A 9,682-nucleotide genomic window follows, 5' to 3' on the forward strand; every position below is an offset into this window, starting at 1 on the left:
TAAAAGCTGATTTGACCAGCTTAAAAGCCAATCCAAACACCCTATTAGTCTCTTTTAAGAAAACTTAAGTTGGAAAAGTCAATCGGATGTTGTCTTATGTGTTAGAGGGCTCGGATGTGAGTTCCGATGGTTCGAATAGCTTCAAGAGATGATTTGGGACTTAGGAGCGTGATCGAAATGTGTTTTGGAGGTCCGGAGTAGATTTAGGCTTGAATTGGCGGAATTGAGTTTTTGGCGTTTTCCGGTTGATAGGCGAGATTTTGATATAGGGATCGGAATGGAATTCCGGAAGTTGCAATAGCTTCGTTATGTCATTTGGGATGTGCGTGCAAAATTTCAAGTTATTCGGACGTGGTTTAGTATACTTTTTGATCAAAAGCGGAATGCGGAAGATTTTAGAACCTTAGGCTTGAATTCGATGTGCTTTGGTGGTTTTGCTGTTGTTTGAGGTATTTTGAAGATTTGTATAAGTTTGAATAAGGTTATGGGATATGTTTGTGCTTTTGGTTGGGGTCTCGGGGGCCTCGGGGTAATTTCGGATGGTTGGCGGAGAGTTTGGAATTTTGATGAAGTTGCAGATTTTTCTACTTCTGGTATTTCCGCACCTGCGGATTGGGGACCGCAGGTGCGACGCCGCATATGCGCAAGATGGGCCGCAGAAGCGGCCAAAGGTGTGTTTGGCTGGGACCGCAGAAGCGGGTGTTTGTCCGCACCTGCGATGGCGTAGGTGCGGATGGGTCACCGTAGATGCGGAAAGGGCGGACTTAAGTGAGGACTGCAGATGCGGTGGTCAAGACCGCAGATGCGGTACCGCAAAAGCGGGAATCTGGACCGCAGATGCGGAAATGCCTGGGTCAGAATGTTATATTTCCTCCTTCGCAATTTTCAGAGGGTTTCTTCACTTTTAAACACGAATTTGAGAGCTTTGGGCTATTTTGAAGAGGGAATTCAAGGAGAACTCATTGAGGTAAGAATTTTGGACCTAAAAACTCGATTCTATGGTATTAATGCACGGATTAGAGCTGTAATTAAAGGTAAAATTAGAGAAACTAGGGCTTAGAAACCTAGGCCTTTGATTGAGGGTTTGGAAGAACTTTTTATATGTATGAACTCGTGGAGAGATAAGGAATCTAATGATATATATAAAAAGTTCATCCAAACCCGAAATTCGGGATAGGTGATGTTTTTTGATTGCTTTCGAGTGGGCTTCATTCCTTTAGCATAATTTAATGGTTATGTTCTGATTTTGGTAGATTCGGAGCATCCAGAGGCCAATTCGAAGGGCAAAGGCATTGCGAGCTAGAGTTTGGGCCGGATTGAGGTGAGTAATGATTTTAAATGCTGTCCTGAGGGTATGAAACCCCAGGAATTTCACAGCGTTCGGCTATGTTGAGGTGAGGCACACGCTAGATGGCGAGCGTGGGGTCGTGCACCATTGGGAATTGTGACTTAGTCCATCCCGAATGACTATTTTACTGCATATTTGACAGCTAATTGCTTGATATATTTATATTTTGGACTAAACGCCATATTTGAGCTTCGTGCCAACTGTTTGAACCCTCAGGGGATTTTTAATGATATTTTTCCTCACTGTTTGATTTCATACTTGTGCTCAGTCATGCCATATTTTCATTGTTTTCAAAACTCAGCTATGTTATTTTGTTTAAAATACTTTAAATGATATTTTCAAAGATATTTGAGCTGAGCTTCATATTTTACTGTTGCCCGAGAGGCTTATGAGATTCTGACTGAGTAAGGCCGAGGGCCTGTGTTGTGAGGATACTTTTGGGTCGGGCTGCACGCCGCAGCAGTGATATACTGATTATGATAATGAGGCTGAGGGCCGGAGATTGTACGCCACGAGGTGGCTTCTGATTGATATGAGGCCAGAGCCTACTTATGGTGCCACGAGATGGCTTGATATTGCGCTTGGGCCTTAAGGGGCCCCTCCCGGATTCTGTACACCCCCAGTGAGCGCAGGTACCCATTGTGATATGAGATATAGCCCGAGAGGCTGGTATTGTTCTATGATATTGCCCGAGGGGCTGATTCTGTTGTTGTTACTGAGCCCGAGGGGCGCTTCTTGTGTGTTTATCTTACTTATTGTTTTTCCTTTATTTGTTTAACGGTTTAAAAGGTGTTTCATGAGATTTCACTGTTTAATTGTGTTTATTGAGTTTTAACTGCCTCTTATAGCTTAATGTTGTGTTAAACGTGATTTTATATCGCTCAGTCTTCATTTATTGTTATTACTCACTGAGTTGGAGTACTCACTTTACTCCCTACACCCCTGTGTGCAGACTTGGGTGCTACAGGTCCTGCTATTGAGGGTTGATAGTTCCAGCAGATCTTTGGAGATTTACCAGGTAGCTGCTTGGCGATTCGCAGCCCAGTGCATTCTCCCTCTATTTTATTCCATTTTGATTCAGTTATGTAGTAGTGGATTAGACTTTCAGACTTGTAGTATTGTTTTAGATGCTCATGACTGGTGACACCCGATGACGGGCTGTGTTGTTTTTTTTTAATTTCGCAACTTATAGTGTTATTTTGGGATTTTATTTCTGTTAAAGACTTAGTATTTATTTATTTAATTGCTTAAAGTGAATTGGAAGTGTGTCGGCTGGCCTTGTCTTCACGAGAGGCGCCATCACGACCGGGTTTGGGTTTAGGGTCGTGACAAACAAGGACATCATCAATGACACCCAATGGTTTCTTTAATGTTTTATCTATCAGTAACAACTTCATTATGGTAGGTCTAGGATCCCCTAAACCTAGCTTCTTGAATACGGCACAAGGCATATGGCATAAAATTGATACTATCCCCCAAATCACACAAAGGTTTTGCGAAGCTTGTCAATCTGATAGAACAAGGAATAGTAAAATCACCCGGGTCTTCCATCTTTTTAACCCCAATATGCGAGATGATTGCACTACATTGATAGGTGACCTTGATGGTCTCAAAATTAACATTCATCTTCTTAGTGACTAAGTCCTTCATGAATTTAGCATAACCCGGCATCTTTTTTAGAGCTTCCACAAAAGGTACATCGATGGTAATTTGATTCAACATATTATAGAACTTTTGCAATTAGCCTTTTTGTTGTTGCTTTACAAATCTTTGTTGAAACGGAGGAGGTGGTCTCGGTAATTGCTTGTACACCCTAGGTGCTTCTTTGCTTGCCTCATTGATTAGTCCATTCTTCTTTGTAGGGACTTCCTTTGCATTTTGAGAGGTGCTTAGTGCTTGGTGCACCTCTTCAACAAAAATTGGACTTACTATTGGCACCCCATACTTGGGAACTTCAATCAACTCAGGTGTCTCATTGACCATGAGAGGTACATTTTGCTTAGGAATTTCATCAACTTTTGGAGGATCATCAACCTTGGGAAGAGCAACCTTAGGAACTTTGAGACTCTTGACCTTAGGAAAAGCATATTTGAGAAGCAACTCCTCTCCATTATCATCATCCGAAACTACAATGGATTTCTTCTTTAGGATTTTGCCCCGCCTTGTGGAAACGGAAAACACACACTTTATTCCCTTGTCTCTATTTGGATTTGGAATTGTGTCACTAGGAAATGATCTTTGTGGTCTTACATTCAATTGAGAAGGGATTTGACCCAATTACGTCTCAATTTTCTTGATTGAAGTGGTATGAGAAGCCACCACTTGATTCATTTCTTACCTATCTTTATCGGATTGTTCTTGATTCTTGAGCATCTTTTCCATCATCTCTAAAAGTTTGTTGTCACTTGAAGAGTAACCTAGGTTTTTGTATGGAGTAGGTTGGTAGGATCATTGTTGATATTGTTGGGAAAACCCACCACCTCGATTACCTTGATTACCGCCATTCCAACCTTGGTTTCCTTGATTGTTGTCCCCCCCCCCCCCTCATTTTCTTGATTGTAATTTCTCCAAGTGCCTGGTTATTACTCGGCCTCCATTGTCCTTGGCTAGATCCTTCAAAGTTACCTTGTTGATTTTGATAGTTGCTCACAAATTGAACTTCCTCACTTTGCTCTTGATAAGAATCATCTTGAGTGTAACACCCATAATCTTGTGAGTACATATGATCTTGAGGTTGACATTGATTGCCCTTCCTCCTTTGCTTAGAACCCAAGACACGAACACCTTCCACGGTATGTACTTAGTTGCGCTTTTGCAAGCTGATTCATAGTAGTGGGCAACTCGGCAATGGCTTGACCATGATCTTGTAAATCCTTGTTGAGGTGAATCATATTCGGATCCCCTTGAGGCACATTTGCTCGGGATTGCCAAGCAAATGATGTCTCCGCCATCTCATCAAGTATGGCACAAGTCTTCGGGTAAGGCGTGGTCATGAAGTTTCCACCGGTAAGTTGGTTCACTATATATTGATTGATTGTGTTAATCCCACGAAAGGTTTGTTGCAACATGTTCTCTGTCATATAATTATTAGGAAATTCCTGTACCATGGTTCTATAGCATTCCTAAATTTCGTGTAGTGGCTCATTTGGTTCTTGCTTGAATGCCAAGATCTCATCCCTCAAAGTAGCCATGTGTCCGGGTGAAAAGAACTTGGCAACAATCTTCTCCGCCAACTCATCCCAAGTATGGATAGAATGATTTGGTAAGCACTCCAACCAATATAAGGCTTTTCTCCTTAGGGATAAAGGAAATAACCTCAATTTGGAAGCGTCTTCAGACATATTTGTCTGCTTACTTCCCCAACAAGCATCTATGAGCCCCTTTAAGTGCTTGTATGCATTTTGATGAGGTGTCCCGGTGAATAGTCTCTTTTCTCAAGCAAGGTGAGCATGAATTTGTAATTTCAAATTTGCACGTCCTAATGCAAGGGGGTACAATTACACTTGTATAGCCATCATTTAATGCGGTATGTTGTTGAACGGTTGTCCATGTGGAGGTGGTGATGGTGGAGACGGAGGTTGGTTTTCGTTTTGCCCTCGACCACACCGGTTTCCTTGAACCGGAGTTATTCCTTCATCTACCATATCTTCATCAATGGCCCCAAGAGGAAAATCACCAAGGTCATTGTTGTTCGTCATTGGTAACATACAACAAGCACACATGAATCAAAGTATCACGAAGAAAAGATAAAAACTCGAGAAGAGACACAATAAAAATGTAACACAAGAATACCGTACTCCCCGATTACGACACCAAAAATTAGTGACGTCCAATCTTACGCCTCTAAACAAAGCGTAGCACGGTCCTTAGCAATAATTAACCCAACGAGATTGGGGTCGAATATTATAAGGGGTAGGTGTGTGTTAGAGTGTCCAAATGTGTGTAAACTTGGTGATTCTTGATGTAATCTTCAAATAAAGAGTGATTGTTCAATTACTTCTAAAATTACTATAAAAACTAGTCTAGAAATTTTATCGAACGCTTAAAATGCAAGTAAAGATGTAGTTGTAATGAATAAGAAAAAGGCGGTAGGATTGCTTCCCCTTCGTGTAGGCTATGCTTTTGGATATACAATATTCAATTATCTTCCAATACTTAAAGAGGTTATTACCCCAAGTTTCTCTTCCAAGTCAACTAAGGCTCAATGACAAGTAATTGATTAGCCCAAGTAGAAATCACATTATTCCTAGCTAGATTTCATTAAACAAATGGTTAACCCGCTTAATTTCTTGCTAATTACTTCATATCTAAGCTAAGTTCTACTCTTCCAAACTAGAACAAGCAAAATAGGCATGGAAATCAATCAAGAAAGCATGAAGTAATTAGATAACACAAGGCTTATTCAAACTTAGATCTAATATAATAATCCAAAAGCATAACCCCACTTAGGTTTCACAATCCTAGCTTATGAAGCTTAGCTAGACATAATAAAGAAAGAAAATATAAAGATAAATGATAATATAAATATATTGGCTGAGAGTAGAGAAAGATTAAGCAAACTATGATAAAATCACCGAAAACTTTTGAGTGAAACTCCAAAAGATGCTCTCCCACGTCCAAAGGGATCAAAGATACGCTAAAAATGACCTATATTGCTATTTATAATCGTTTGTAATATCTGACAAAGGTGCCCCGACAGTGTCCAGTCATGGAGCCGATTGATGATCGTCTCCTCGTTTCTCTTTAATACTTCAGGTGTCCTCATGGCTTTGTTCGTGGAGACACTGATGTTCGTGGCCTAGTTCGTGGACTGAAATGGCTCCGCGATTGAGATCGTGGAGCTGCGCAGAACTTGCACAATTCTTTGCTTTGGATGCCTTCTGGTCGTGGAGTAGTTCGTGGAGCCGAACAAGGTCGCGGAGTTAGGCAGACTTTGTTCCAAATTTTCCATACTTAGCCAATTTTCTTGCATTTTAGTATACCTTGTTTCGGCTCCACGATTAACCTTCGTGGAGCCATTGTTCTCCACTTTTCAAATTTTTGCTCCAAATTTCATTTCTTTTCACCCTTTTTGTTCCAATCTTCATCAACTATATCATTTAAGCTCAAACACCAGAAAAACCAAATTAAGTTATTTAGAGCTATTAAATCTTTCTTAAAGAACCTTAAAACTCAAGAAAAGTGTATGAATAAGTTAGCAAAATACCAATTTATCAGCAACATAGTATTTCCGCGGCCTTGCATCGTGATTCCTTGCTCTACTTTGTTGTCTTTGATGCCTCTTTGTCCAACTTTGCACTTCATTTCAAAATAAGCCTACACATAAAAACAACTCAATTAAATGCAAGCATAACACTAATCGTCAATATTTACAAGCAAATTGTCGGATAATGATTATGTAAAATATAACTAGTAGCCTCACATCGGAAATCACAGAGCAATAATGACGTGAGACCAGTATTATAGCTTGGACTTTAATACAGGAGATGCACACACAAAAAAGAAGTATGTGGATTTTGGTGACCCTAAATATATATGATGTGGACTTTACAATAAATCTCTAGAATAGCTCAAGAGTCGTGGTGATGAGGCATGTGGAACTTAATTTGAAGGCGAGATTGTTGGTGTGTGAACAAAGTCCTAAATTGAAAGTTGATAAAAAAGAAGAAGCTGGATATCATAGTAATTTTACTGGTGAGACTTTTTGAAGGAAAAGAAAATTGCACGGACCTAGCCCTAAGAGAACAAAATAAAATTATTTTATACTCGTATTTGACAAAGCTTATTGCTAGTTTGTTTTTAGTTAAGAGAAAACAACGAGTCCTTTTTCTATATAACTTCAAGGGTAATTTCACTGATTGTCAATCTTATATCCAATATAGACCAAATCACATTTACAAATTTAAATTCAGATATTAAAACTTTACGAGAAATAGAATAAATTAAACTCATTCATTTTGTTGTGAATATCATAAGTTTAAATTCTTAATCAAATATTCATTTTGACTCATGCGAAGCAAGTAAAGAGGAACACACCTTTAGAAAAGTTATAAGTTTTATCATTTATGAAGTGTAAGGAATATGCAGGATACAATTTCATGTGTCCTTAAACAGAAACTTTGTTCTGGACAAAGTTTAACTGTCATGTGTATAGACGGATACCTATGATTTCGGCCCTTTTGTGGAGTTTATGATGTACAATATTTTTTGGGAAAAAGGTTAAACTTTACCTTTACCATTTGAAATTGAGCTTATTTGTCATCCATAGACTTTTGATCTCTTATTACTTATGCCGTTAGAAATAAAGTTCCTTTTTTCCTGTAACTCTCACTCTAACTTGCGGTTAAACCGTATATATTAGACCCTCTTTTCGAAGGATTTGGATATCCATTTCACGCAGACATACAAAATAATTTGCCAAGAGTATAACTAGACCAAAAGTGAAATAAAGAGCAAAATTGAATTATTTCGTATAATCTATGGCAAATTTTAAAATTATCTCATATTCCAAAAACAAATCCTAGATCAAATAAAATTAAAATGGTTCAACCTGATGTATAAGGTCAAGTTAATGGAATTGGTAGAGAAATCATACATATATATAAATAGGATAAAAGAATTTAAATTTAGAAAAGCAATGATGATATATAAGATTATACTTTTTTTTGGGTTAAAGGGAATATATGTATATAATAAAACAAAGACTAGGAGTTACATTGCATAGTACTATCTATGCTGGTACTGAAGTTCCCCTAAGACGGTCATATTTTGTTCAATAGTATTAATATTACATGCCCAAAAATTCCTAACAACTTCAGTTCCTAGGATGTTTACCCAAAATATATCATTTGCAAACATCGGAGGAACTGCTAGTATGGTGGTTCTACCCAAAAAACTTAAATTTGCTGCCTCCTTTGCCAGTGCATCGGCCACCCTATTCTGATCCATGTAGGTGTGTGTCACCATCACCTTGTCCATCCTTTGCATTAATAACCTGCATTCACAAATCATAGGATCATAAGTTGTGTTGCATGTGAGTAGCATTTTTATTACTTTAGCTGAACCTGTATTTATGTTTGGGGGGTCCAGCCATTTTGTTCTGCTAGTTGGAGTCCTTTAAGTAGAGATTTCGGTTCTGCCGTGGTATTGGTGGTATGTGGTATATTTTCCATACCCCCATGATCAAATCCCCATTATGATTCCCGAATACTCCACCAATTCCCCCAATGACTGGGTTACCCTTGGCAGCCCCATCCATGTTGAGTTTATAGTGACCCCTCCTGGGGGGTTCCCATTTAACTATGGTATGGAATGGCCTCCTGATAGCACCATTTTTGCCAAAATATAGTACTCTATTTCTTTGCAGATGGTGTTACTTGTACTGATGCTATCTCTTTTATTATTGAAGAGGTTATAGTTTCTAGCTAACCAACTGTGCAAAAAACAAAAAGGAATGATGTTCTCCCAAGGAATGATTTTGTTGAAGGAGAGTTTCTTTAGCTTGTTCCATGTTAATGGCCATAGCTACGCAGAGAAGGTGGGATTTAACTGCTGACTTGCAGTAGATACCTTGGATAACATTTCTTGCCAGAAGTGGGTTGCATTGGGGCATTCAAAGAAGATGTGGTCACTGGTTTCAGGAGTTGCTAAGCAAAAACAACATTAGGGGTTACAGTTAACCCCAATTCTGTACAGGACGGCCCCAGTTGGAAGCCTATCTTGAGCATGGAGCTAGGTAAAGTTTGTGATTTTGTTAAGGATTTTTAACTTCCAAATCCAAGTGAAGTTGCCTTCCTCACCTTTCCACAAAGACTTTTTATTGCTGCTAAGGAAGGTATAGGTTGATTTGTTGGTGAAAGACTCGTTTGGAGTCAACCCCCATATTAGCCTGTCCTCCTTGACAGAGTTGGAAGGAATGAAGGTTGATTTAATCAGGTTAGTGATTTTCTTGGGGATGTCCATAGAGATGGAAGAGAGATCCCAGTTCCCAGAATTGTAAACTGAGTCCACTTTGGTAGCTATGTCATTAGGGGTTAGAGGGCCTTCAATCATGTCCTTAATAGCTACCTGGTTAGGGATCCAAGCATCATTCATGAAGCTCACCCTGTTATCTTTGTGGACAATCCATCTACTAGCCTTGTTGCATGTATCCCAACCCTTGAGGATACATTTCCAGATAGGAGATTTAGGCTTCTTGGTGGTATGGTCTTAGAGATCAGAACTCTAGCCCATAAGCTGGAGGTGTTATGGTAGATCCTCCAGGCCAGCCCGGCATGTGAAGCTTTATTTTTAAGCTCAGCTTTTTGCAGACCCAGCCCACCATGGGACTTCTGC

This window comes from Nicotiana attenuata, unplaced genomic scaffold (assembly GCF_001879085.1).
Source record: "Nicotiana attenuata strain UT unplaced genomic scaffold, NIATTr2, whole genome shotgun sequence".
Classification (NCBI taxonomy): domain Eukaryota; kingdom Viridiplantae; phylum Streptophyta; class Magnoliopsida; order Solanales; family Solanaceae; genus Nicotiana; species Nicotiana attenuata.